Here is a 27,082-nt window from a genome sequence, read left to right on the forward strand (position 1 = left end):
AAATGCTATATCTAGATTTAGAAAGGTTACAGGTAATGTTATGACCAATAGTAACATTTGCACTTATGCCAGTGAATATAAAGGGGAATCAAAACTCAAATCTTAGGGCACAAAGTGGTTGTTGCAAAGGGGTCTGAAATAATTTTTTCAACTACCTGCAGCATCAGACCACGTGCATTTTAAGCCTGTTTTGTCTTCCTCTGATATTCAAGTTACCGGTGTGATGGGTTGAATCACAGAAACCCCCTTGGGAACTGCCAACTGATGTGCCAAGACTACTTCTGCTCCTGCTTTCCCTGCCAGCTTGGGACTCCAGCACCCTGTCTTGTTGAGCCAGACATGCCAGTCTGCTCCAACACAGACCCAGGGTCTGAACCACATGCCCCAAAGCTGCAGACTTAACTGAAAGCAACTTAAGAAGTGTTCCTGTCTTTAACACTCAGATGCCCAACTCCCAATGGGGTCCAAACCTCAAATAAATCCATTTTATCCTGTATAAAGCTTATACAGGGTAAACTCATAAACTGTTTGCCCTCTATAACACTGATAAAGAGATATGCACAGCTGTTTCTCCCCTCCCCCCCCGGCATTAATGCATACTCTGGGATTATTAATAAGTAAAAGTGATTTTATTAAATAAAGAAAGTAGGATTTAAGTGGTTCCAAGTAGTAACAGACAGAACAAAGTGAATTACCAAGCAAAATAAAATAAAACATGCAAGTCTAAGCATAGTACAGGAATAAAACTGAATACAAATAAAATCTCACACTCGGAGATGTTTCAATACGTTTCTTTCACAGGCTGGACACCTTCCTAGTCTGGGCACAATCCTTTCCCCTGGTACAGCCCTTGTTCCAGTTCAGGTGGTAGGTAAGGGATTTCTCATAAAGGCCGCAGCCCTCTTTGTTCTGTTCCACCCACTTATATATCTTTTGCATAAGGCGGGAATCTTTTGTCCCCCTCTGGGTTCCCACCCTTCCTTTTCAAAGGAAAAGCACCAGGTTAAAGATCGATTCCAGTTCAGGTGACATGATCACATATCACTGTAACACTTCATTACCCACTTGCCAGCACACACGTGTACAGGAAGACTTACAAGTAAACAGAGCCATCTACAGTCAATTGTCCTGGTTAATGGGAGCCATCAAGATTCCAAACCACCATTAATGGCTCACACTTTGCATAATTACAATAGTCCCTCAGAGTTATATTTCATATTTCTAGTTTCAGATACAAGAGTGATACATTTTACAAATAGGATGACCACACTCAGTAGATTATAAGATTTGTAATGATACCTTACAAGAGACCTTTTGCATGAAGCATATTCCAGTTACATTATATTCAAACTCATCAGCATACTTCCATAAAATCATATAGAGTGCAACATCACAACCGGGCACTGAAGAAGGCAGGATATCGGATTATATGCGTCAATGGTCTGAACAAAAGCAAATGTAACACACACATGGAATTTAATCGTGTGTGTGTGTATATATATATATATATATATGGTTTCTATATTGGCAGTATCTTTAAAATCTAATAGAGAGGTGAGGGGCACATCAAGTCAAGACACAAATAGTCAGCCCAGACTTGAAGGAGAAATCTGTGTAGCTCATAATCTTGTCTCTCTCACCAACAGAAGTTGGTCTAATAAAAAATATATGACCTCACCCACCTTGTCTCTCTCTGTCTATATGAGGTACTACCATTATCATAGTAGCTGAGCACCTCACAGTCTCTAATGTATTTATCCTCACAACAGCCCATGAGGCAGAATAGAGCTATTATCTACATGTGACAGATAGGGAACTGAGATACAGATAAACTAAGGCTATGTCTACTCTAGAAGCACTACAGCAGCACAGATTCACTGATGCAGTTGCACCGCTGTAGCTCTTCTGGTGAAGATGCTCTAAGCAGACAGGAGAGAATTCTCCTGTCGGCATAATTACTCCGCCTCCCATGAGAGACAGTAGCTATATTGACAGAAGAAGCTCTCCCGCCAACATAGCATTGTCCACACTGGCACTTAGGTCAGTGTAACTTACGTCGCTCAGGGGTGTGGATTATTCACACGCCTGAGCAACATAAACTATACTGAAGTAAGCAGTAGTGTAGACAAGGGCTAAGTGACTTGATCAAGATCATATAGGAAGCCTGTGGCAGAGCAACTGAACACAGGTCTCCCAAGTCACAGGCAAGCTCTCTAGTCACTGTCTGGACCATCCTTCTTTGTGCCCCACCCCTCACTCGCCTGGCCATTTTACAAACATAGGTTATCCCAGCTGATTTCAATCCTTGGAACAAAGACTTCAGCTCAGATCAGGATATACTACACATTTCTCCCCAATGTAGACAGGAAGCCACAAGTATCAAAGATGCTCGTCTCCTAACCCGCTCCCACAATGCAGAGGCTTGTGTCTGGAAATAGTCCCAATGCCCCTGCTTCTTGCTGGAGTCCCAGAATACAGTGGTACAACTATGATTGCATAGGCCTGGTTCTCCGTGCGGTTGCAGCAATGTTAAAAACAGCATTACCCTGAAGAAGGCATTGAGCCATCTCAAAGATAATCAAAGGCACTGACCATCAAGGCAGCCACAGTGGCTTCCTCACTTCATCTAGATGCAAACACAGAGGGAAAGAGGAGAGGTAGATAGTATGGTTAGAAGCAGAATATAAATACTCTTCATGGCCCTGCATTCTGTGCAAATTCAGAGCAAAGGGTGTGTAAAATGCTCCCATTCTAGCTTACACCCACTTCGCACTGATCTAAAGCACTGCACAAGGCAATGGAGAATCAGGACCAGAGAGAAGAGTGTAATGGAGAGAAAGATTGATCATGCCAAAATAATAATTAAAATGTCGAGGTATTTATTTCTAGGCTTTTCTTCTGGGATGAATGGATCCTTCAGATATCCCCTGCCACCCTTTGTATTCTTTCACTTTGTCCATTTCTTCAAAAGCACCAGTGAAATAAAGGGAATTCTGAACCAAAATGTACCATGTGAATCTCATTTGTTTAGGAAGGAACTAAGGATGAAGCAGCCAGAAGGGATTCAAGGAGCTCAGATTTCATGAGATCAAACCAACCCCCGTCTATATACTGCCCAGCAACTTTGGGAAGTTCTGAATGGGATCCTAGCTTCATAGCCAGGGCCCAGCTCTAGCACACACGAGTCCAAAGCTAGGACTAGCAGTGTTTCAGTCATCATGTCTGTAAGGGCTGGACATAATGCAATCCATCATGACACCAGCACTGCAGCTCTCATACCTCTCCAGTGATTTAGAAGTGTTGGGGTCACTGAGGAGAGACTGCATTTTCCACAGGGGAGGTGGGAAAATGAATAAAATATTTGAAAATGTTAGATTATTATTTTAAATGGGGAACAAAGAGAATTCCAGTACTACCACTTAATGAAAAACAATTAACCCCTTCATTTTAATCCAGTCGTGTGCAATGAACATACAGAGCCGAATTCAACACTAGTGATTTCATTGGGTTCACATCAGCGATGGATTTCCTTCTGCACACAAGCATGTTGTCATATTCCCCACCCCCCACCATCTTTAAAATTTTCATTTGACTCTGTCTCTCCAACACCCTTTCTGTCTCCTTTCTCCCCCATGCTTCCAAACTCTTTGAACATGCTGTACTAATTTCCTCAAGCCAAAGTAATTCCTGGATTCCTTCCAATCCAGCTTCCACCCTTTCCACTCTCAGAAACTGATCTCACCAAAGTCTGAAATGAACATTTCCTGGCTAAATCGGAAGGCCTCCCTCTTCATCCTCTTGTCTCTCTGTTACCTTTGATACTGTTGTTCACTCCAATCTTGACAGTGTGTCTGTAGAGTCCCTCGGCATTCTGTCCTTGATTCCCTCCTCTTTTTCCTCTAGACTTTATCCCTGAGTGATGTTCATTCACTCACACATGTTTAAATATCACTTCTATGCTAACAACTCAAATATACGTCATCATTCGGAATCTGTGTGATGGGTTGGATCACAGAAACCCCCTTGATATCTGCCAACTGATGTGCCAAGACTACTTCTGCCCCTGCCTTCCCTGCCAGTTCAGGACTCCAGCACCCTGTCTTGTTGAGCCAGACACGCCTGTCTGCTCCAACATAGACCCAGGGTCTGAATCACGGGCCCCAAAGCTGCAGACTTAACTGAAAGCAACTTACAGAAGTGTTCCTGTCTTTAACACTCAGATGCCCAACTCCCAATGGGGTCCAAACCTCAAATAAATCCATTTTATCCTGTATAAAGCTTATACAGGGTAAACTCATAAATTGTTCGCCCTTTATAACATTGATAAAGAGATATGCACAGCTGTCCCGTCCCCCCCCCCCGCCAGGTATTAATGCATACTCTGGGTTTATTAATAAGTAAAAAGTGATTTTATTAAATACGGAAAGTAGGATTTAAGTGGTTCCAAGTAGTAACAGACAGAACAAAGTGAATTACCAAATGAAATAAAATAAAACACGCAAATCTAAGCCTAATACAGTAATACAACTGAGTACATATAAAAACCTCACCAGTTCCAGTAAGCTTCCTTTTACATACTAGCCTCCTTCTAGTCTGGATCCAGCAATCACTCACACCCCCTGAAGTTACTGTCCTTTGTTCCAGTCTCTTTCAGGTATGCTTGGGGGTAGAGAGGCTATCTTTTTAGACAGCTGTAGACAAAATGGAGGGGTCTCCCAGGGGTTTAAATAGACTTTCTCTTGTGGATGGAGACCCCCTCCTCACTCCTATGCAAAGTCCAGATCCAAGATGGAGTTTTGGAGTCACATGGGCAAGCCACATGTCCATGCATGACTCAGTTTTTACCAGCCAAGCCACATTCCTGTGAAAACTCAGATGTGGATTGGCATCTTCAAGTTCATTGTTGGCTTAAGTGGTTTTTGATTGGGCACTTAATTTGCACTTTTCTCAAGAAGCTGACCAAATGCTCTACTAGGCTAGTTAAAATCAAGCAAATATACAGCCAATATTCCTAACTTCAAGTACAAAAGCAATACATGCATAGAAATAGGATTAATAGATTCAGTAGATCATAACCTTTACAGAGATATGTTACATGGCATATGTAGCATAAAACATATTCTAGTTATGTCATTCATAAGCATATTCATAAGCATATTCCATAAAGCCTTATGGGGGGCACCATCAAATCTGGTCCTGAGTTTCACTCTTATATCCCTATCTCTCTGTGACATTTCCTCTGGGATTGTTTGCCATCTCTAGCTCAACGTAGCCCAATCCAAACTCAAAGTTTTCCTCCAAAATCCTCTCCACTAGCTGTATCTTCCACTGCTGTTGAAGTCCCTATACTCCTTATCAGCCAGGCCTGAAACATGGGAGTCATGTTTGACACCTCTCCCATCCAGACTGTGGCCAAACCCTTTAGCTTCTTCTTCCACAACTTTGCAACAGCTAGATCTCTTATGCAGAAAGCTCTGACTACAACAATCTCACCTCCTTTGTTCTTCTGGACATCCACTGGGTCCTCCCTCAACGTATATAAATTGATCGGCTATATAACACCATGTCCTAATATCTCAAGACAATGGCTAGGAAAATCAAATTGCCAGGCAGGAGAGTCTGGATACAGGCCTTACACTCCATCCCCTTGCTCCTAAACCAGCCAGGCTAGGAATAATGTGACCGGACGGTGCTAAACGCCTGGGAGGAGGACAGTGTGATACAACTTTTAAGTGACCCCCACTTGGCTGACTGTAGAATGGCATTGAAGGGTTCCAGCAGAAGTCATGCCCAGCTCTCTTCAGCTGGCAGGACGCAGCAAGGGCTCTTTGATTATGATGGGGGGTACCAAGAGGGTCTACATGAAGACACATCTCCACTCCCTGCCCTAGAATTATGCTAGGAAGATTTTGGCCTTATCGCTTAGTGTTGCTGAAGACACTTCTGCTATGTTTGGGAATAGCAAATCACCCCCATTTCCCTGTCACACCCCTAGATACCACTGTACTTTTCAGGAATTCATTGTGCTAACAGTTCCCATTGTACCATCCAATGAGGATAGGATAGAAAGCATGCACTCATGAAAGCCACTGCATGACACGGACCTTTTCTCCTTATTCCCATACACAATCACAAACTCTCTCTCTTGCTCACACACACTTCAGCAGACAGACACATGCTTTCTCACACAATCTCTCAAACACAAATTCTTGCATATCATCTTTCACACATATTAATTCACACACAAAGACAAACTCTCTCTCTCTCTCACACACACACACACACACACACACAAAAAAAACCTCTGTCCCTCAAAAATGACATACCCACATCGGCCTGTTCTTAAGCTCCAAGAGAAAAGGAGCTGGCTTCTCCCTTGGATGAAGTGTTACTGCTCTTTTGTACAAATAAATATAGATCGCTTATCTGATGAGCCATTAAGGCCCGAGGCAGGGAATGCATTAATGTACAGATTATGTGTCTGTGATTATGATGTACAGAAATGTATTTACCATGCAGAGTACTGGATCTGTTTCTTTATTGCAGGATCAGGACCATCTTTTATTCAGAGAATAATGAAACAGCCTTGAAAGCTTCGTCACTGCACTGCAGCAAGGAGCTGGTAAAATGGGCCTTCAGAGCCTTTTTCTGCCACTCGAAAAAAAAAACCCAACAACCCTGCACCACCTCCCAAGGGCTTCGGATACTGTTTCCATGGCAACACTACATCTGAGTCAGAACTATTAAGGATCACCATGGCAACAAGTGTCTCACTTGCCATTTCCAGAAAACTGACAGTGTTTGGACTGGAATCATCACACCATATAAAAAGGGGCAGGGTTGTTGCTGCACTGAGAACCACAGTATGGGCCAAATCCTGCTCTGGTGTAATTACACTAAGATCAATAGGCTAGACTGATCTACAAGGAGCATCCATTGAGTTTGATGGAGCTGCATAATTGATTACTTTGGATGTAGAACTCAAATATGAATACCTGACGTGCTATTTTACACCATAACTCTCAGGATTAGTGGGAGACAGGGTTAAGAAAAGTTATGGTGAGTTGGTTATTGATATAAAGAGTTCAGTATCGGTGGATTGTAGCCTATAAACTGCAGACAAAAGGATAACAGTAGGTAAAACACTTGAATCTGTTTGTAGATTTCCATCCACCCCTGCACACACATTTGTCTTCATGCTCCTCTGAATATTTTGCAGAGACAGAAGTCTTCAGGGATTTGCATTTCACTCTCATCAGCAAATGAGCAGCAGGAAAAAAAAAATCACACTCAGACTCTAGAATGGCACCAATACTGATATTTGCACTGGACATACAGATCTAGGGCCAGTTCTGGGGTCCCATTGTTAGGGGACAAGGTGGTATCCTGGGTCCCGAGATGTCGCTATTTAAAAACAAACAACCTTCCAGCAGTCCAGGGGAAAATCCTGGAAAATCTTGGATTTTAAGAGTTTAAAGACATAAAATGTGGCTACTGTGTCAGAATTTTGATGTGATTTATAATTTATATAAAGGAAGAAGACTGTACATATTGTTTATATTTTGGCCCCTCTGACAATAATTTGGGGCCTTTTGAAGCTTGTACATCCCCTTTGCTCCCTCTCCACCCCAGTAAGTGCCAGCCTGCACAGATTCACAGCAACGGTGCTTTCCCTCTCCTTCTATCCTAGTGAGCAGGATTTGGTTTTGTGGCCAGCAGGCTAGGTTGAAATCACAGGCAGAACAGAATCTGGACCTGTGGGAGGAAGCATTCCAAGATGTCCATTTTATGTTTCTATTTTCTAAAACGTCTGAAGTGACTCCCACCATCCCCTCCTCACACAGTTTTTGGGCATAATCCTGTGAGATGCTGATCATACAACGCCCAGTAAAAATCAGCAAGAATTCCAGGTATCAAGCCCGCAGCACTCAGCACCTCACAGGATTGGGACCTTTAACTAAACAAAAGAGAGTTCACTTGGATTTGGTGTTCAGCTCTACAATCACTGGGGCTGGAGCTCCCCACACACAAGACGCAAGTTTTTATAACCAGCTGGAGTGGTAGCTTAACACCAGGGAGCGTTTGTTGGCATGGAAAATTTGTCAATGTGGATTACATTTAGTGACACAAAAGGTGTAGTTTGCTTGGCAAAATATATTGCGTGTACGTGATCATTGTTAGGTGGCATAGGACTTGCTTTGCCCCTTACCACAGCTCTGAGATCCATTTTCAGTGCAGCGAGCAGGGCCTTTAAGCCAGTGTTTCTCAAATTGGGGTCACCGCTTGTGAAGGAAAGCCCCTGGCGGGCCGGGCCGGGTTGTTTACCTGCCCCGTCCGCAGGTCCGGCTGATCGCGGCTCCCACTGGCTGCAGTTCACTGCTCCGGGCCAATGGGAGCTGCTGGAAGCGGCTCGGGCCAAGGGACGTACTGGCCGCCACTTTCAGCAGCTCCCATTGGCCTGCAGTGGCGAACCGTGGCCAGTGGGAGCCATGATCGGCCAGACCTGCAGACGGAGCGGGTAAACAAACCAGCCTGGCCCCCCGTGGCTTTCCCTATACAAGCGGCGACCCCAGTTTGAGAAACACTGCTGAAGAGGCTGAATAGGAACAGACCTGAAGCAGAAGTCAGGGCTTAACCTTCCAGCCCAAGGCTCCATAATAAGTTGCCATGTGACTGGCCACTAGTGATGAATTTATAATAGGGTAGATGTCTGGAGAGATCAAACAACCCTGCATTATGTTTCTCTAGCATCCTGTCATCACCTAGAAGGTTGGGTTGCACAAATACTAATCCCTGAAGGGCCAGACACTTGGGGCCTCATTTCCAAAGCTGCTGAGATCCTGCAGCTCCCGTTGACTTCTGCTGGGCTTGCGGATGCTCTGAAAACTAAGCCCTTTCTCTTCTTTACTGAGCTACTGCATGTCATTTTCTTTTTTTTTGAACTATCTCTACCCAGCTCGGTGGCACAGTGTTACCAAGGGAGCTTTGCCAGGCTGGGGAGGTGGTTCAGAAAAGGCCTTGAGGATACCCAGTACTTTCTTTGTGTCAGTGGCCTGGTTAGGAAGGCAGGCTACAAATCCAGCTGAGGCTAAGGGAGTTAGACACAAAATTCAATGGAGCTGTGGGCCTAACTGCCTTAGGCTGCCCTTTAAATATTCCCACTATAAAGGGGCTTTTTTATGTGTGACCTCTGGTAGGTGTGTGTTAGAAGTTTCTACTGTCTATGCCTGATTCACTGAGGCTATGAGTCTGTTTTAGCCATGGTTAGCGAGAGCTGGCTTTTTAGCTCAAACTGTAGCAGCTCATGCTTTAGCTCCTGAGGTCTCTGGGTAAATTCTTGGTGTATCCACTAAGATGGTGGCTATCACGTTTGCACATTATAAAACTACCGGTGTGAAACGGCTTTGAGGTAGAGGCAGGGGCGTGCACAAGAGGGGCAGGCAGGGGCACGCCCAGCCCCAGTATTAATCAGAAAATATATGTATTTCTGAGGAAAAGTTCACTGCATTTTATGCTTTCTATCACTGGCACTCACAAACTGAAGTAAAACTTATTTCTTCATAACATGCAGTTATGAGCACGCACAAACTCAGCTCATACACATACCCCTATAATGTGAGGTTTATAGATATGCAAATACTCATTTGCACATGTTCCCCCTATTATGTATGCATGGTGGATTAACAGTAGAGTTCAGCTGTAGTGCTAGAATAGGAAGAAAAACAGCATGGATATTTGTTGAAATGGTGCTGTTTATTTCTCTGCTTATGATGTATGTGCATGTGTTGATATGGCTTAATGTGCCCCTCCAAAAGCAGTCAAATTTAAATTCCTGCACACACCTCTCGGTAGAGGAGTATTTCAAGTACTGACAAGCCAATGAGCTACAGCAAGAATCTCACATTACTTCATGATTCCTCACAGGCAGCCACAAAAGGAGCCTTTAAAGTGGAATAGGGTTTATCCAGGCCTGTTTCACCTTTCCAGGGTGTAGTGGCACAGTGTAGCCACTTGGCCTGATGGAAGTATGACAGTGTATGTAGTCCAACATAGCTCTAATGAGTTTGGGAATAACAAGGGACAGCGTGGCTACTCTTCTTGGTTGTAAAGGAACAGATGTCTCAGTCAATGGTCTTGGATGCCAGAAGTGTGTGACTCGCATAGAAACCAATAACACATGATCTAGCCCAGGGTGTCCCCTGTGCCACAAAAGTTTCCACCATAGACAGTGCCATACCTTCTGCTCGCCAGGTGGCACATCCCAGTTTGCGTCTCTTTTGCTGACTTAGGTTATACTGAGTGATGATCCCTGAGAGCAAGACCCACCACCTACCTGTAGCTGCATCACCATATTCAGATCTGGTGTTTTAGCATTTATTTGACAGTGTAGTGAGAGCAGGGGGCCCTTGTTAGAGAATGAAGGGTGTACTTAAAGAGGGTTTGCTTAAAGCAGTGTTTCGCAAACTGGGGTTGCCGCTTATGTAGGGAAAGCCCCTGGTGGACCGGGCTGTTTACCTGCCCCGTCCACAGGTCCGGCCAATCGCGGCTCCCACTGGCCACAGTTCACCACTAGAGGCCAATGGGAGCTGCTGGAAGCGGCAGTCGGTATGTCCCTCACCTCACACTGCTTCCAGCAGCTCCCATTGGCCCAGAGCAGCGAATCGCAGCCAATGGGAGCCGTGATTGGCCAGACCTGTGGACGGGGCAGGTAAACAGCCCGGCCCACCAGGGGCTTTCCCTACATAAGCGGCAACCCCAGTTTGAGAAACACTGCTCTTCAGCATCAGTCCTTCGGGGTGACAGAAGAGAAGGGGGGGAAGGAGGAAGGAAAGGGGGGGAAATGCATGTGCTGCATGCACACCTAAATGTCACACAGTTCTCACTATAAGTATAAAATTCTAGTGCAGTTATTGGAGTCAATGGGATTCACATCCATTTACACCAGGGCTGAACTGGGCCTGTATTGTAGTTTGGGTAGCAGTGAGACAAACCACTAGGTAGCCAATCACCTGCAACTGCTTGAAAAGGACCCCTTCACCATCCGAAGAAGGGGTGTTCCAACACAGCCCCATAATTCAGAAAGTTGTAGCTACCCATCAGATGTCTATCTTCAACACCAGTTCCCTGTACATTTTCTTGGCATCCTGACCCAATCATAATAGGGTGCCAAGTGGACCTGGCCAGAAAATGCCAATTATTTTTTGCCAGAATTTTTTTGAAATTTTGGAATTCCCCCCTCCCCCCCAAAAAAGAATGTCCCCAAAAAAGAATTTTCACTAAAAAGCCCAAATAAATAAAACAAAAAAAACCCCACCAGCTTTTGATTATTCATGTTTTCTGCTTTCAGACATTTCTGATTTTCTTGGTCAGAAAGCCATTTCTCATCCAAAAAAGATGTGCCAATGAAAAAATATTGACCAGCTGTCGCCCCAAGCAATAGTGGGAATCTGAGCAGGCTGAGGGCAAGAAGGGGATTGGGCCATGCTTTCCATCTACTTTTCTGGGGCAAGAGGGGATGATGCCCAATTATGGTTTATATCTGTCCACCCATCCTCTTCGAGGCAATGGAAAGGTACCTCCCTAGGAAGGTGGACCCAAGAACTGTGAGCCAGGGAAAAGAAGGGCAGCACTGTTAAAGCAGTGCACTCTTTTGAACCGCAAAAGCCCCTTTTTTGTCTCCAGTATCTAATGCTGCATCCAGCAAAAAGGGAGAAGCACATTAACTGGACAGTTTGGCTAAAATCATCAGCAGTGAAATAGTTATCAATGTTATCATTAGACTTCCGAGTGAATACCTATTGTGATGATGGATGGTTCTTGCTCTGATATATCACCTCAGGCACTCTCTGCAGACTCAGACTGTGCTACAGAAGGTCATGTTTGGAAGGGTTTCTCCTCTGTCAGGAGGACTGGAAATGTCATTTTAAAAAGATCAAAGCATAAATTCGGCAGAAACTTTTCTTATGGGGGAAGGAAAGTTAAGCTTGTAAGAACCTGTGGGACTAACACCTGGGATCATGGGGGCTCTGATGCTTCTGTATCACCATTGGAAGCTTAGACTGGGTTATTGCTCGAGAACCCTGCGACACTAGGCATTACAGAAAGTACCAACCAGCAGGGCCTGAGTGGTGGCCCCTCATAACCCACTGATTGGCTCATGCTGATATATAAACCAGGAAGCCAGCATAAGGAGCTGTCTGACCAATGATACAGATGGCCTGCTTGCTTCTGCTCCAGATCTTACCTTGCTGTGCATCTTGGACTTTGGCTTCTGATCCTGGTTTGTCCCCAATTCTGCTATTTGCCTGCTATCTGTAACCTGGTGCCTGACCCTGACTCCTGGTATCCTGACCTGGCTTGACCCCCAACCCACTATTCATCTTCTGACTGCAATTTGATAATTGACAATGCATGCAGGCCATCCATGGCTGGGGCCTGACAAAGCTCCACCTATGCCCCAAAGTCCTGCCCTGCTGGCAGAGGTAGTGTTGAGGATCAAGCGGAGAGATTCCTCCCCTGCTCTTCACGGGGGAGGGAAGGGGGAGAAGTCAGGGCAAAGCAGTGATTAGCTAAGGAATGCCAGGTGCTATACAGTTGTTTATGCTAGTGCTTCCACATGTACATCTAGATGGACTTGCCGGAGGGCCTCACTAGAACTTTGCATCTGTGTGTGATGCTGGAATGAAGCTTCTGTCTGTGTGTGGATATGTGCACATACAACATTTATACTACAGATGGCAAATTACTCTCCATTTATGCAGAGAACTAGGCTATTTTCAGTCATGAGCCAACTGGTTTTTAATAATCATTCCTTGTATCTCATATACTTTAAGGCCAGAAGGGATCATCTAGTCTGAGCTCCTGCACGCTGCAGGCCACAGAACCTCACCCATCCGCTCCTATAAAAGACCCCTAACCTCTAACTGAATTACTGAAGTCCTCAAATCATGGTTTAAAGACTTCAAGTTACAGAGTATCTTAATGTTAGAAGAATAACAGCTCACTTTTCTTGTGGAAAGTTTAGTGCCTTCCAAAAGAATTCAGGCAGCAGGAGCAGCTGAGACTAGGGAAGGATAAAATTCCACTTTGGATCAAGTCAAACTGACTCAAACCTTTGCCTGCCTCTTAAAATGAACCATAACCTTTTTCAGATTTATAAAAAATTTTGGGTTGACAAATGAAGAGAGAGGCTGAACAGCTAGACTAAATTCTGGATTTTATATGCTTCAAGGCGTATGGGTGTTTAAAACAGTGATTTGGCTTCCTGGCTTTCAGGTGTTTGTTTCCATAAATGTTTATTTAGCTGTTTCTAATGGGAAGAGCTGAACTATTAAAACTGTAGTCTCCTACTCATTAACAAGTAAGACACACTTGAAAGTGGAACTGGTCAGAAAACAAGTTGTCCACCCCACAAAAAGTTTTGCAATCTCAAGTCATCTCAAAATCAGGACCCAAAAAAAAAGTCAAAACTTCAAAATTTTCACTAAGTGAAATTCTGAAAACATTTCATTTTAGGTCAATTGAAATGTTTCATTAAGACTTTTTTAAATAAAGTAAATTTCTAAATGAAAAAAAATCAAAAAAACTTTACCTTCCAGAAGGGTTGAAATTGGATGTTTTCCCTGTTTGTTTTATAACTATAATTTCATGGAAATTAGATGATTTCATCAAAATGTCACTTTCCAACTGAAAACTGTTTTGACTAACACTTTCTGACTAGCTTCAGTTGAAAGGCAAATTCATGCACCAGCATGGGGACATAGGAGAGGGCACAAGCTGCCTCCTCTATTTAGGGGATCTGGGGCTGCTTTAGCTCTCAGTACAGACTAGGACAACTTTGAAAGCTGCCCTGACTTGAGCCCCTACTTCAATGACCTCTACAGAGCTTCACTTGGGCACAGAATAACCCAGGTGCAAAGTGTGCCCTGGCCACACTCCTCCTGCCCCTTTCCCTCTTCAGCTCCCCGACATCCAGCCCTCAGTCCACTTCAAAATACCCCCTGTTCCAGGGGCTGCTGCCTTATGTAGGAGCTTTCTGCACTGGGCATAGTCCTGCTTAGGGAGGCCTTACAGAACCTCAACTCTTTTGTGTCAGCTGAACTGCTTGGAGCCCTAGGACAACAATGATTTGTCCCTCCCATGTCAACTTCTCATAAGTGGGAAGGGAGAGGGAGCTAGAGGTGATGTGTTGGTGTTGGAAGATCCTTGGCGCTGTGACTAGACAGCTGTATTTTGGCTGAAACAAACAGGAAGATTTTTGAAGGATTTTTAATGCTGGGTTGAATGAAGAAAAAAAAAAGAAAAAAAAAAAAAGAAAAAAAAAGAGCAGTATTACCAAAAAAGTTAGCAGCACCCCTCCCTCCAAAAAAATCATGAGATTAGCATTAAGAAAGAAAAGTTATTTTTTAAGTTGGGTTCTTATTTTCCTTCTGTTTTCTGAGCATTTGGGTTACACTAGAGTCACAAACTAAGTTTTTCCCTGCAATCCTTAGGGCTAGACATTTCCTTTTTAAAAATAAATGCTGAGATTCTCATCTGATCACATGCCTCCTGAAGCTGGGGCTTTAAGAGAAACACCAAATATCATGACACTCAGGCTAATTTCAGAACAGCTGGCAATCAGGGCCGGTGCTCCCATTAAGGCAAACTAGGTGGTTGCCTAGGGCGCCAAGATTTGGGGGCACCAAAAAGCAGTGCCCCCCATGGTTTTTTTTTTTTTTTTTTTTTAAACAGTGTTCCTACGCCCCCTCCCTGAGCGCGCGGTTGCCGCACCACTTCTCCCGCCTCCCAGGCTTGCAGCGCCAATCAGCTGTTTGGCACCGCAAGCCTGGGAGGGGAGGAGAATTAGAGCGGGGGCGGTGTGCTCGGGGAGGAGGCGGAGCAGAGGTGAGCTGGGGTGGGGAGCTGCCACGGGGGGGGGGCCAAGCTGCCGTGAGGGGGGGCACCTCAGTGGGGGGGGACGGGGAGCTGCTGCAGGGCTGCGGGAGTGGCGCAAGGTGGAAGTTTCGCCGAGGGTGCGAAACTTCCTTGCACCGACCCTGCTGGCAACACTTATTCTTGTTCTCCTTTCTTTTCCTCAACTCCCCCTTGTGTTGTTAAATATGCATTGCATTTAACTCACTCCTGTTCTGTTAGCAATTCATACAACAGTAGCCTAAGCAGCATTGGCCCAAGTTTAATGTTATGAGTCTACAAATATTATTTACTCCTGTCAGTGGAGTGCAGCCACAGACATTCCAGCAAAGTCAAAGGGTGGGGGGGAAAGAGTACTCTTTAGTTAAAAAAAGAAAGAAACCCAACTGTAGTTTTGTGCTGTGAGTGCTGAAACAGAAACACAATGCTCCATCTCCCAGGCACATGGTACACTGATTGATATCAGATGTACTGAGGCCCAATCAAGAGAAATTTGCATTGTGTTCATTGGGACCCCACCCCTTTCCATTTCACTTTATTTTCAGGCTCAAGGCCCCAGTACAATTATTTCTCCTTTTCCCCCCCTATCGTGTTATCCCTGAGTGACAGTGTACCCATCAACTGCCTGCACCGCTTATTTAGAACACCAGGAGTGCACATATGCACACCCTGCTCTGATCTCTTACCTCAGCCCTGCCTTTGAGGGATTGACCCCTTCTAGGAGTAAGAAGGGAATTCAGGCTTCGTGGCCCATTTACCCAGTGGACTCTGCTGATTTGTAAGGGAGGAAGGAGGCTAGCAGTTATGTTCGACTGAGATCTTGACTCTGGCGGGGATGCTTTAGGACCATCATTTTCAGACTCTCACTTGTGGAGAGACAGGTTTTGCCCCTGTTTTTCCTCACCCACACATCCCTCTCCACCTCTGATGTTATTAAGACATTAGTAAAGGTGTCCTGGTCTTCTCTAGCAACAGTCTAGTCCCAGCCAATGTCAGGCTCACTCCTCTGTCTCAAGTGTATAAATATTAAGTAATTTGGAAGCTTCATGGACTTGAATGAAATGCCAAGCCAATCATTAATTCAATGACCCTATACTGTTCTTCTACACAGGGATGGAAATATGAACAGGCCAGACTTTCAGAGGTGCTAAGCACTTGCAGCTCCCACTGACTTCGACTGGGGCATAAGCATTCATCACATCTGAAGTGAATATCCAAGGGAATTTTTTTTTGGAGGGGTTCATTTAAACCAAGAGGTTCAGATTTTTTGGATAATCTTCCACACTTCAATGCCCTTATCTGGCCTGAACAACCTTACCTCTTTGGACTCATCCAGCTGAGAGACTAGCAGGGAGGGAGAGAAAGGCAGCTGCCACTGGACATGGCAAACACTGGGAGGGTGAGGTCTGGGGGTGGGGATGGAGATCCGTGCAGGCAGCTGGTGCAGCTAAATGAAGGACCCAGGGGAACTTAGAGATACCGAAAGGGCTGAGACAGGCAGCTGAGGGATGTAGCAGAGGAAAATGAGAGAGACAGAGAGCTGACTGGGGGAAGCTAATAAAGCTTGCCTGTCAGGGGAACTATATGAAGGGCAGACAGCCAGAGGGAAAAAAGCTCACTCGAGTCCACGGACCTATAACTGGGTTATACAGCTACGTAATCCACTTAAGCTTTGGAATGGTCCTGCTCCCCCTCCCCCATCCTCATCCCCTCCCCCTCATGCTCCTCCTCCCCTCCACCTCTAATATACAGAAATGTTTCCTCGAAGCCTCACAGGAAGTCTTGACAGCAGTTCAATTTGATTAGAGCTAGCTGCAGAGTTTTCCCGGTGTATCTTGGGAAATACAGCCTCCCATACACCTCAGGAACAAGTAGGATATTGATAAATTCATACTGTGCAGAAGAGCGATTCTGTAGAGAGAAACAGAGGCAAGGGGAATTATTTTTACCTGTATAAAGGTATTAAATGTGGATATTTAATATTGAATAAACTGTAAGTCATTAAATGTTAGTGACAGGAATACTTGTCTTTTCCATTATATGTCATTTACCCTCAGAGAGAGCATAGGAGCTTGAGATGTAAAAGGCCTCTCAGAATGTCTAGTCCACTGCCCTGCAAATGAAGGATTAATTGCATTAAGAGCCACCACTGACGTCAGTGGAATCAGGATTTGGCCTTAATTGCACAAACACAGATCCATTACAATGTTGCAGTCCGAGAGAAACTTTCTCTTCTAAGCCAAGTGCAGTTTTTAATTAAATGGCTTATCCAAATAGTTTTTCCATATGCTATGCAGTGATTGTCCAACTTTCTGTTGTTTAGCTCCTATTACCATAGCACCAGGCATGTGATCAACACTGCAGGGCCATATCAAAAAGAGAAGACCCTCATGGGCACGGACCTATCTAATTTAGTACATGGATTGGAGCTAGGGTGACCAGATGTCCCAGTTTTATAGGGACAATCCCGATTTTTGGGTCTTTTTCTTATATAGGCTCCTATTACCCCCCCCATCCCCGTCCTGATTTTTCACACTTGCTGTCTGGTCACCCTAATTGGAGCACTGGATTAACAAACTGACCAATGGGGTTGATGTTTATGGGAAGGATGAGGGATACAGTAGCAAGGCGTGATCCAAAGCCCATTGAAGTAATGGAAGGACTCCCACTCTTTTCAATAGGCTTGGGATCAGACCAGAGGAGAGCCAGATATGCATTTTGCTATGTACGCATCTTGTTAATTTCCTTTAAATTAGTTATTAAGGAGCAAAGTCAGGGAAGAAGTCAGGATGAAGAGGCCCAGGAAGAAGTGAATGAGGCAGAATTTATAGGCAAACTAGGTTGCATGAAGGACAGGATCAGGGAAGCTGTTTCAAGCATAAGGCAGGGTGAGAAAAGATGACGAGACAGCAGTGGGGGTACAGCTACACACTGCAATTAGACACCCACAACTGGCCTGTGCCAGCTGACTTGGGCTAAGGGGCTGTTTAATTGTGGTGTAGATGTTTGGGCTTAGCCTGGAGCCTGAGCTCTGGGACCCTCTCCCCTCACAGGGTCCTAGAGCCGGAGTTCCAGCCTGTGCCCAAATGTCTACACCACAATTAAACAGCCCTTAGCCCGAGCTACATGAGCCCAAGCCAGCTGGCACAGGCCAGCCATGGGTTTTTAATTCTAGTGTAGACGTACCCTAGGAGACCACCAGAGGATTAAAACGGGTCAGTGAGCTGACAGAGTATAGGGTGTGACCAGAGGAGTGGGGGCAGCTGGAGATGGGATATAGTCAAGGACAAAGCTGTGCAGGGTCTCAAGAGGAAGATAAGGAGTTGGCATTTGATATGGAAAGGATGATAGGAGCCAATGGAAGACTCAAGAAGGGGATTATGCATTTGGAGTAGCAAACAAAGATGATTTTAACTACAATGTGTTGGATGGACCTACATGGTGCAGTGTGAGAACTGAGAAGGCAGGAGGTCGCAATAGTAAAGGTGATAGATTCTAATGGTCTTCAATAAAGAGTAATTAAATAATGCCACAATAAAGGCCAGAACATGAACGGGTCCCAAAGAAGTCCTAAAGTCCGTCTAAGGGGAAAAAAGGGAGGGGATCTTACATTACATAGCTACAGGGAATTATTTAACCTACTGTTGTCTGTAATAAGACTATCAGTCAGCCAGGATGGATGTTTATCCCCTAGTCTCCCAACACAGTGTTTGAAACCATTCATTCCCCAGACACAAACAAAGAATTGTTCTTAGAACCAAGAAGATTAGCCCCTTCAATCAAAACAGAAAGCACCAAATGAAAAATATAACCCTGGGCAAGAAAAGAGGGCATTTCATGAGAGCCCCAAAATAATAATAATGTTTGCAGACAATGCAAGGGGAGAGTGAAGCAAAACAGAAGAGTAAGATCTTAAAAGACCACCACACAAAAACACAACCAAACATTCCAAGGACCATCCCCAGGATACAATGAACTAGTTAACAAATATAGAAGTTAGCACTGGAGGCTCAACTTCAACTGAGCATCAGCAAGGTGTTTAGTGTTGACAGCAGAGCACTGGGAACCAGGACTCCAAGGTTGGCATGACTTCTGTTAGCTGAACTTGAAGTAGGGCAGGTGCCAATTTCAGAAGATGTTTTCATATACTGTTGGCTGGAGGGGGGGTCAACATTAGAGATGTCTGAAGAAAACCAGGCATTCCCAAATATCAGGAGAATTGTGAGCAAATCATGACCGTTGGCATTTTTCTGAATGCTGGAAGATCTCAACTCATACTTTTTAAAAATAAGTATCTAGCCATCATGGTTATGGTAAAAACTTGAACATGTGAAGTGATTGGAGTTGAGTGGGAGATAATTCTTGTGGGATGGAAAACCTGTGATTATTGTGAAAATGTTCCCTTTCCACACCAAGACAAAACTGAGGCCTTTCAAAACTTTTCGCAAAAATGGTTCACCCCATTATAGCTCAGTGTTTAGGGCACCCAGCTGAGATGCAGAATGCATGGGAGAACCAGCTGCAAGAATCTGCTCTGCTTGAGAGTAGGGGCTTGAACTTGGCTCTCCCACATCCCCGGTGAGTCTCCTACCCACCAAACTTTAGAGTCTAGAATACTCTTCCCCACATCATGTGAGACTGGAATTGATCAGAAAAGAAGGAGGCTTTTTCCTACAAAAAATTCCAACAAAAAAGTTTTAAAGAATGTTTATTTTCAAATAGTTTTTTCCAGGTTTTCAATCAAAAAATGAATACAGAAAAACAGGGTATCATTTTTCAACCAAAATGTGAAAGTTTTCTGAGGATGGAAATGCTTTTGCTAAAATTTCCACTTCACTGAAACACTGTTTTTCATCAGAAAAATGATGACTCAGAAAGTGTTAGAACTAGTCCTATGTCAGGCTATTCTCTCGTGCCCTATTCTCTGTTGCCAGTACACTGATTCCAATATTTTCTGCACCATTTATGTGGTAATCACATGGTATGTATTGCCAGGGCTGGTGTAACTACTAGGCAAACTAGGCGGCCACTTAGGGCGCCAAGGTTTGGGGATGCCAAAAAGCGGTGCCCAAACATTTTTTTTACACTATTGCTTCCGGCGGGGGGACAGGCCGCTCGCAGCCACGTTAGCACCTACCTCGGCGGGCATCCTCTACAACCGCGGGCCCTGCCACCTCCCTCCGGCATGCCCCACATTACTGCCCACCTGCGCTCCCCCTGCCAGCCCGGAGCCGCCTCCTTCCCGAGCCCCCGGGTTGCCGCATCACTCCCTAGCCCACTCCCTCTGGCTCTGGCAATCCCAGACCCCCTGCCGCTGCAGTGGCTGCTGCCCAAGGACCACTCCAATCTGCAGTCGGCAGGTGACATCAGCCCGCCTGCAGCTGGCCCTATTGACAGCAATGCAGCGGCGGGAGGGGTGTGGGGGTGGGGGAAAGGAAGAGGAGACGATGGCCACCGGTCCACCTGCGGGGGTGGATCATGGCCCTGCCAGAGGATACAGGGTTAAAGAGCTGCAAAAGTGTAACCGTCCTCAGCATGTGCCACCTTCCAAGGCTTCATCCCCATCCATCCCTGCAGCCCTGTGGAGCAGGTAAATAGATCCCCATTTTTGGGGAAACTGAGGCAGAGAAAAGGGACGTGACTTGCCCAAAGTCACCCTGGGAATTATTGTCGGAGTCCTGCTTTGAACACAGGAGATCGAGGCTCCTAGTTCTGCGCTGGCTCAGACCATTAGACCAGAGACCTTCAAGCCCTGAGCTCTGCACCTGCCCACACAAGGTATTAATCTGGGATTCAGGGGCAGCACACTGCAAGTTTTCAGTGAAGAAACACGGCTGTCTTGAGCCCTTATGGCTACAAGGAAAAATCTTCCAAAGATGATGGGCATCTAGCCGACACAGTTCTGTCTGCCTGAGTCTGCAGCCTGCCTGGGACAACAGCTCTAGGAAATGCGGCAGTAACTGTTAAGTCTAATTACGACACTGTCAGAGCCAGATTTTCATGTAACATGGGTGACCAGTTGCGTGGTGCACAACCACTGCAAGTGTGCGAGCAACTCAGGTTAAGTGCAGCTGAACCCTGGGCAGGCTGCAGCACCCAAGAGATTTTTGTTCTCCCACTGAATGACAGCAGATGCACCAGTAACTTTACTAGGTAGAAGTTTAGTGACCACATTAGGGCCATGTCCTTCCCACTCCCAGCATTGGGCCAACTGCCCCTCACCATTCTCCTGATTGCTTGTATTGTTATTAATGGGAGATCTGCTGTGGATTGAGGGATGTATATGGACCTGCCTTTGCAGGCTCAGTCCTGGCCCAGCAGTCAAAATAAATTGCTCTGAGTTTCAGAAGTACTGAGAACCCTGGAGTTCCCACAGACATCAGGGGAACCGCAGGTGCTCAGCATCTCTGAAAATCAGGCCCAGAATGACACTGACTCCTCTGCCCTGGGCCAGAGCTCTCTGAGCAAGGGGCTTCACCAGCGATTGGCGTGGGGCAGAGTAAAGCAACCAGGGCGGTCATGACGGAGGCTGGAACTCTGTCCTCGCCTCATACCTGTGGGGAAGACAGGCTTTCAGACACCTCCTCCTGCCTGCATTGCACTTTCCAGCCCAGGAGCAAGGAACCATTTCACACCTTAGCGCTGGAGGGAGCTGAAGTCATCCAGTGAGTTGGTGCCAGGGTGGAGAATAGAAGCCAGATCCCGACTCCCAGCTCTGTGCTCTGATCCCCAAAACAGCCCTTTCCAGATCCATGGGGGGCAGGGGGGAAGACTGAGACCCAAGGCCATTTATTTTCATTAAATATGTAGACTAAATAATTAAATTAATAAATTTTCAAGCTGAACGTGTATTAATTCTAATGAACAATGCCACATTATGCAGTATTCATTTTTGAAAGTTTATAATAAGCGATGCTCTGGGAGAAGGGGAAGGGGGCAAGGTGGAAGTTTCACCTAGGGCGCAAAATATCCTTGCACCGGCCCTGTGCATTGCACATACATGACAACACATGTGAACAGTTTGTATGCTTACCCAAAAGGAACAACTACAAATCGATCAAAATGTAGGGCTCCAGCATAACAATGCCAATTGTCCTTTCAGTTCCTGTGACAGCTGGAACAGAAAGAGAACAAAAGGACAGTGGGATTGTGACAACACACACAAGCATTTTAGAGTAAGTACACCCTGCTGTTGAACACTAAACCTTTGGTGCTAGGAGGCTTTCTTGGTGTTTTGATCCTCATTCTTTTTTGCTTAATTAGTTCAGCCTCATCATTCTCATGATGTGATGCAACACTTGCAGAAGAAAGGGGTTCCTCACTACCAGAGATAATTATTAGATTTCACGATGTATTCCCTCTTTATGGGACCGGAATAATTTAACCCATATAATAAATACGTGTATACACAAAGCAATAGAGAATTATGAATTTGAAATTGGCATTACAAGCTAGATAAGCAGGGCCAAGGTACAAACAGGAAAAAAGTTTTGGGGCTCTTGTCATCGGTAGATGCAATAGATCAAGCATCTCAGGCTAGGGCTTCCCAGCATATTTGGAATTCAAGCCCTCATGTCCATTTATTGTTTCTGATTCAATAGTAAATTGATCTGTAATGCGATATTGTCTTTGTCAACTCTCTCCTTTTTCCCAGGGCTAGGCAGTTTTCCCTCACTGCCTTTTAATGGTAAGTCTTGTCTCATTTCTAATAATTGGGCGGGGGGAATCTCTCACACTCCCTCATTTTAGGCAGAGAGAAAGATTTTCTTGTTCAATTTCAACCTCTCCTCCATCAGTCTGTTGCACACTACCTCTAGTTTATGATCACTGATTCTGTATTTGGTAAGAATCTGGCTGAGTTTGGCACATTTCATTGGGGTGAGGTCATTTGCTACAGTGAAGACTTTCTGTAGGGATCTGTAGCAGCCAGGTTGATTCCTGATTTTAATCCGTTCTTCCCAGTACCACACATATTGTTGCTTTAGGTTTTTATCTAGTGTTTTGAGTACCATTCCTTTTGTTTTGGTAAGGTTATTTGCTTTACGGCCTAGAGATTGGTGTTGCTTAGCCTTGTAGTTTTAGAGGGTTGGATTATACTTTCATTACGTTAGTCTTTTTTTTATCCTCACTGGCTCTGTGGTGGAGGGAGCATTTGCAGCATTGGTCAAGCCAACACCAGAAGCTCAGTGTTCTTTTTCATACATTGAAAAGATATATGTGCGCTCTCCACATGCATGTAACAAACCTATAGCAATGCCTGCCCTGATGTCACACCATTTTATGTTTTCAGTTTACTTCAGTGAGGCACATGGAATACATCATGTGATGTAGAATGAGAGGAGATAATGCCATATGAAAATCTCTCTGCAGCCAATTATGCCTACATCCCAACCCTACGTTGGTTGAGTTCCTGTCATACAAAGTAGACTGATGCACAGTAGAAAGTAAACAGATACTGAAGAACTACTCAAATTTTATCTTGCCACATATTATATGGCCCTGAGTTTGTGGGAGAGATGGGCAAGAGGAGAAAAAGAAATGTCTGTTTGACAGGGGCTTTGGACTCAAAAGGATGAATCCCTTTGCTTGTGTGTATGTGATGGGGAGGGGGTATATGAGATAATCTCTCTTGCTTTACTCCTCCCCTCCCCCATCGCTCTTTCTGTGTGGTTGTGTGTGCACGCGTGCCTCTCTCTCCAGGGAAATGACTCACACCCGCTCTTCCCTTGATATTATCATTCCCCATCAGAAGCATACAGTCACTATAATGTCAGCCAAGCTGTTCTATGTTAGATCCCTGCATCACTTACATCTGCTCCTTACCCTGTTGGATTCAAATCTATGGAAGGAGGTGGTAGGGAAGAGATCTCCCTAGTAACTAAGCATAGAGTCCAGCAATCCAGTAACCTCTGTGTGGCATTCTGTCCAGATGTCTTCCTGGGCTTTTGAGTCCTTCCGCCTGGTGGGAAATCCATTTCACAGAGGGTCAAGAAATTGGTCCCTGAGTATTCCCATTGTTAAAGAGGTGCTATTTTCTGAGGGCCCCAGGTAAAACATTCCCCAACAATTAACATCAGAGCCTCAAATAGCTTGACGACTTCTCATTTCCAGAGGACAGACTCCCTTCTTCTGCATTTACTTTCTTCCACTCTCTCTCCCACCCTACTTAAAACATACCTTTTTGCATGTGAATCACTGCATTATCCTTCTCTCTAGTGCTTTCCACCCAAGGATCCCCAAAGAGTTTTGTGAACATTAAAGAATTAAAAGTCCTGACCCCTCCATCAGGCAGGCAATAATTATTACCCTCATTTACAAACTGGGAAACTAAAGGCACAGGAAGGTTAAGTCCCTTACCCAAGGGTAGGTATGGAATCAGCAGCAGAGCAAGGAAGAGAACTGGACTCTCGATTCTGAGTTTTCATCACAAGACCACTCTTCACCTCTACCAAAAGGATGGGTGTAAGCTGGCGTGGCCATCCCTCCACCTCTGCTTCTGAGGGAGGCCATACCTCCTCGCTACAATGAGCAAACATTTAACCTTAGTTCAGCTCCATGAGCATTTGCATCCCAGAATTTCACTTGGAGTTTCAGGATCAAATGGGCACAAAGAATTGAAATGACATTCAGTCAAGATGGCCCAGTTAACTGGTTTTACCTCAAAAAACATGCAACTCTCATATGATTCAATGTAAAACTATATTTTTCCCCCCAAGTTCCTGAACCCCAGGGAAGCTTCCAGAGACCTGGAGCTAAAGTCATTGAAACATGGCACAGAACAAGTTTCAAGTGGTTTTGAAATTCATTGAGAACATTTTGCCCACAACTACTCCCTGCTATTATGTTATAGCTGTGTTCCCAAAGTGCCCATTACTTAGGGTGACCAGATGTCCTGATTTTATAGGGACAATCCCAACATTCAGGACTTTGTCTTATATAGATGCCTATTTCCCCCAACTCCCTGTCCTGATTTTGCACACCTGCTATCTCGTCACTAACATCATTGCAGTATCTGGTGCTCTTTACAGTTATTACTGAGTCCAAGGAATATCCATGAAGGAGTATGACTCTCCTCTCCATATAGCCATTCAGCACTTGCCTATGTGCTTGGATACTGTAGTTATGTGTTCTCTAGTATACTAGAAACACAGGTAGCACTTACAACCTGAAGGGTCTGATGATTTCCCTCTCTTTATGGACATTCAGCACTTGTCTATGTAGTGTACTTCCAAAGCACACGTAACTACAGTATCCAAGCAATAGACAGGTAGCCTAATAACCTGAAAGGTCTGATTACAAAAAGGAGTCTCAGTGACTTCTAGAGGTTTGCCTCAGGAGGGAAGTCTTGCGCCATGCCCTGCAGGTTACAAGGCTGATCTCCATTGGAAGTCAATCCCATAGTGGCGGGCCCTTCCTGGAGAAAGCTCTTGCTCCTAAAAGGTCCTTGCTGGGCTTCATCAATGGGCGTATCCCTACAAATCACAGCCGCTACTTCAGGGCTTGGGGAAAGGGAAAGACTAAGACAGCCAGACATCGGCATGTTTGACTTCATTTTCTGAAATACTGAGCACCCATCACTCAGTGGGCTAATAGGAACTTCAGGTGCCCAGCACCTCTGAAAAAAGATCAAGTTCTGTCAAGGCTGAATCCCCACTCTGTCACTCCAAGTGCAGAAAGGGGAGGCCCACAAGGATCCTAAAAATTAATACTTGCCACTTCAATCTTGTATTAAACTCCCAAGGTTACAGCTTTTCTCTGACCTTGGCTTGGTAAATGCTGCCACCACCCAAATGCAAAAAACCACCTTGGACCCAAGAAGGAGCACTTGGGAATTCCTCCCTGTGGGGTACCCTCAAGCCTTTTCACCCACCTCCAGGGAAGAGCTGAGAAAGAAAACAAAGGAAATTAGCTGTGGCCATCAGCTAATTAAACATCATATGCACAAACTTCTTAGGACACCAAAAATCTAATCCTGTTATTAAAAAGGGTAAATGTTATTAAAAACAAAAAGAAAGAAAATACATCTGGAACTTAGGCTTTTGCTAGATTTTAAAAGAGTAATTCCAAAAATTAAGTACCCAAAATAGCTTTCTTGGGGTTCAGCTTAAAGGTTACAAGCAAACAAAAGCATCTGGGGTTAACACAGAGGAGATCCGCAAGTCAAAATAAGAAATAAACCTGTTAGCATCTAACTAAACATTCCCTATCCAAATTATTTCTTCTAGGTATGGAAAATACTTTTTCATACCTGGTTCAAACCTTATACAGCATTTTTGCTTATAGCATTGCTGCTCCGTCACTGCTTCTCCTGAGAACAACAAAGGGAAAGTTTCTTTCCCATTTTAAAAAGTTGTAGCCTTCCCATTGGCTCTTTTGGTCAGGTGCCCACTTCCTTTTCTTTTACTTGTGGACTTGTTAACCCTTTACAAGTAAAGCAAGCAGAGAACAGCTACCAAGAGGGATTTTACAGCTGTCTGGCTGGGTGTCTATCAAAGGGAGCTACGCCCCCCTTCATTTATCACAAGCTCTTAGGGCTCTATTAGTGTGGACCAGAACTTGGAAATATTTAGGAGAAAAAAAATACGACTTCTCCTTAACAGGCAGATTTGACCAGCCTTTTACATTAAAGCCACCAGCAGCTACCTGTAAAATAAAATGGCATCCATAGCTGTGTTTCTCTCTGCTTTAATTTTCCACAGAAGAGATGCTACTGAGCTCATCCACTGGGCCTTCCCAGTGACAGTGCTGGCAGTATTTGGGGGACATAGTGCAGGAAAAGCTCAGGTCAGGTTTCTGAGGGGGCCTTTAGGGTGACACAAAGCAAGTGGTGTATGTAGGGTGACCAGATAGCAAGTGTGAAAAACTGGGACAGGGTGTGTGTGTGTGTGTGGGGGGGGAAGTAATAGGAGCCTATTTAGGAAAAAGCCCCAAATATCAGGACTGTCCCTATAAAATCGGGACATCTGGTCACCCTAGGTGTGTGTGCTTTTCCTTCCAGAGTTTTTGTTCTAAGCCTCTGCTTGGTTTAATCTCTCATTGTTTCAGGTGTCAGCAGAAGGCCTAATCAAAGGCCTGTTGAATAACCACAGGGCATCTCTGTATTAGTGGTGCAATTCATTAACCACCCGCTGAGCTCTTCTGCTTTCTTGTCTGTATCCAGGGCCGGCTC

At 44.9% G+C, this 27,082-nt stretch overlaps 1 long non-coding RNA gene across 2 annotated transcripts; it reads right to left on the bottom strand.

The window, feature by feature from the left end:
- Positions 1-16,647: 16,647 nt before the first annotated feature.
- On the bottom strand, positions 16,648-26,233 carry LOC117871025. 2 transcript variants are annotated; one of them, XR_004644126.1, is made up of 5 exons: positions 26,162-26,233; positions 24,271-24,432; positions 23,737-23,872; positions 21,947-22,027; positions 16,648-16,824 (listed from the first exon to the last, which is right to left on the bottom strand). It is a non-coding gene; the product is annotated as an uncharacterized LOC117871025 (long non-coding RNA). The 2 variants fall into 2 exon arrangements; XR_004644127.1 differs by having other exon boundaries at positions 23,724-23,872.
- Between the last annotated feature and the right edge of the window lie 849 nt (positions 26,234-27,082).

This window comes from Trachemys scripta, chromosome 1 (assembly GCF_013100865.1).
Source record: "Trachemys scripta elegans isolate TJP31775 chromosome 1, CAS_Tse_1.0, whole genome shotgun sequence".
In the NCBI taxonomy this organism is placed as follows: domain Eukaryota; kingdom Metazoa; phylum Chordata; order Testudines; family Emydidae; genus Trachemys; species Trachemys scripta.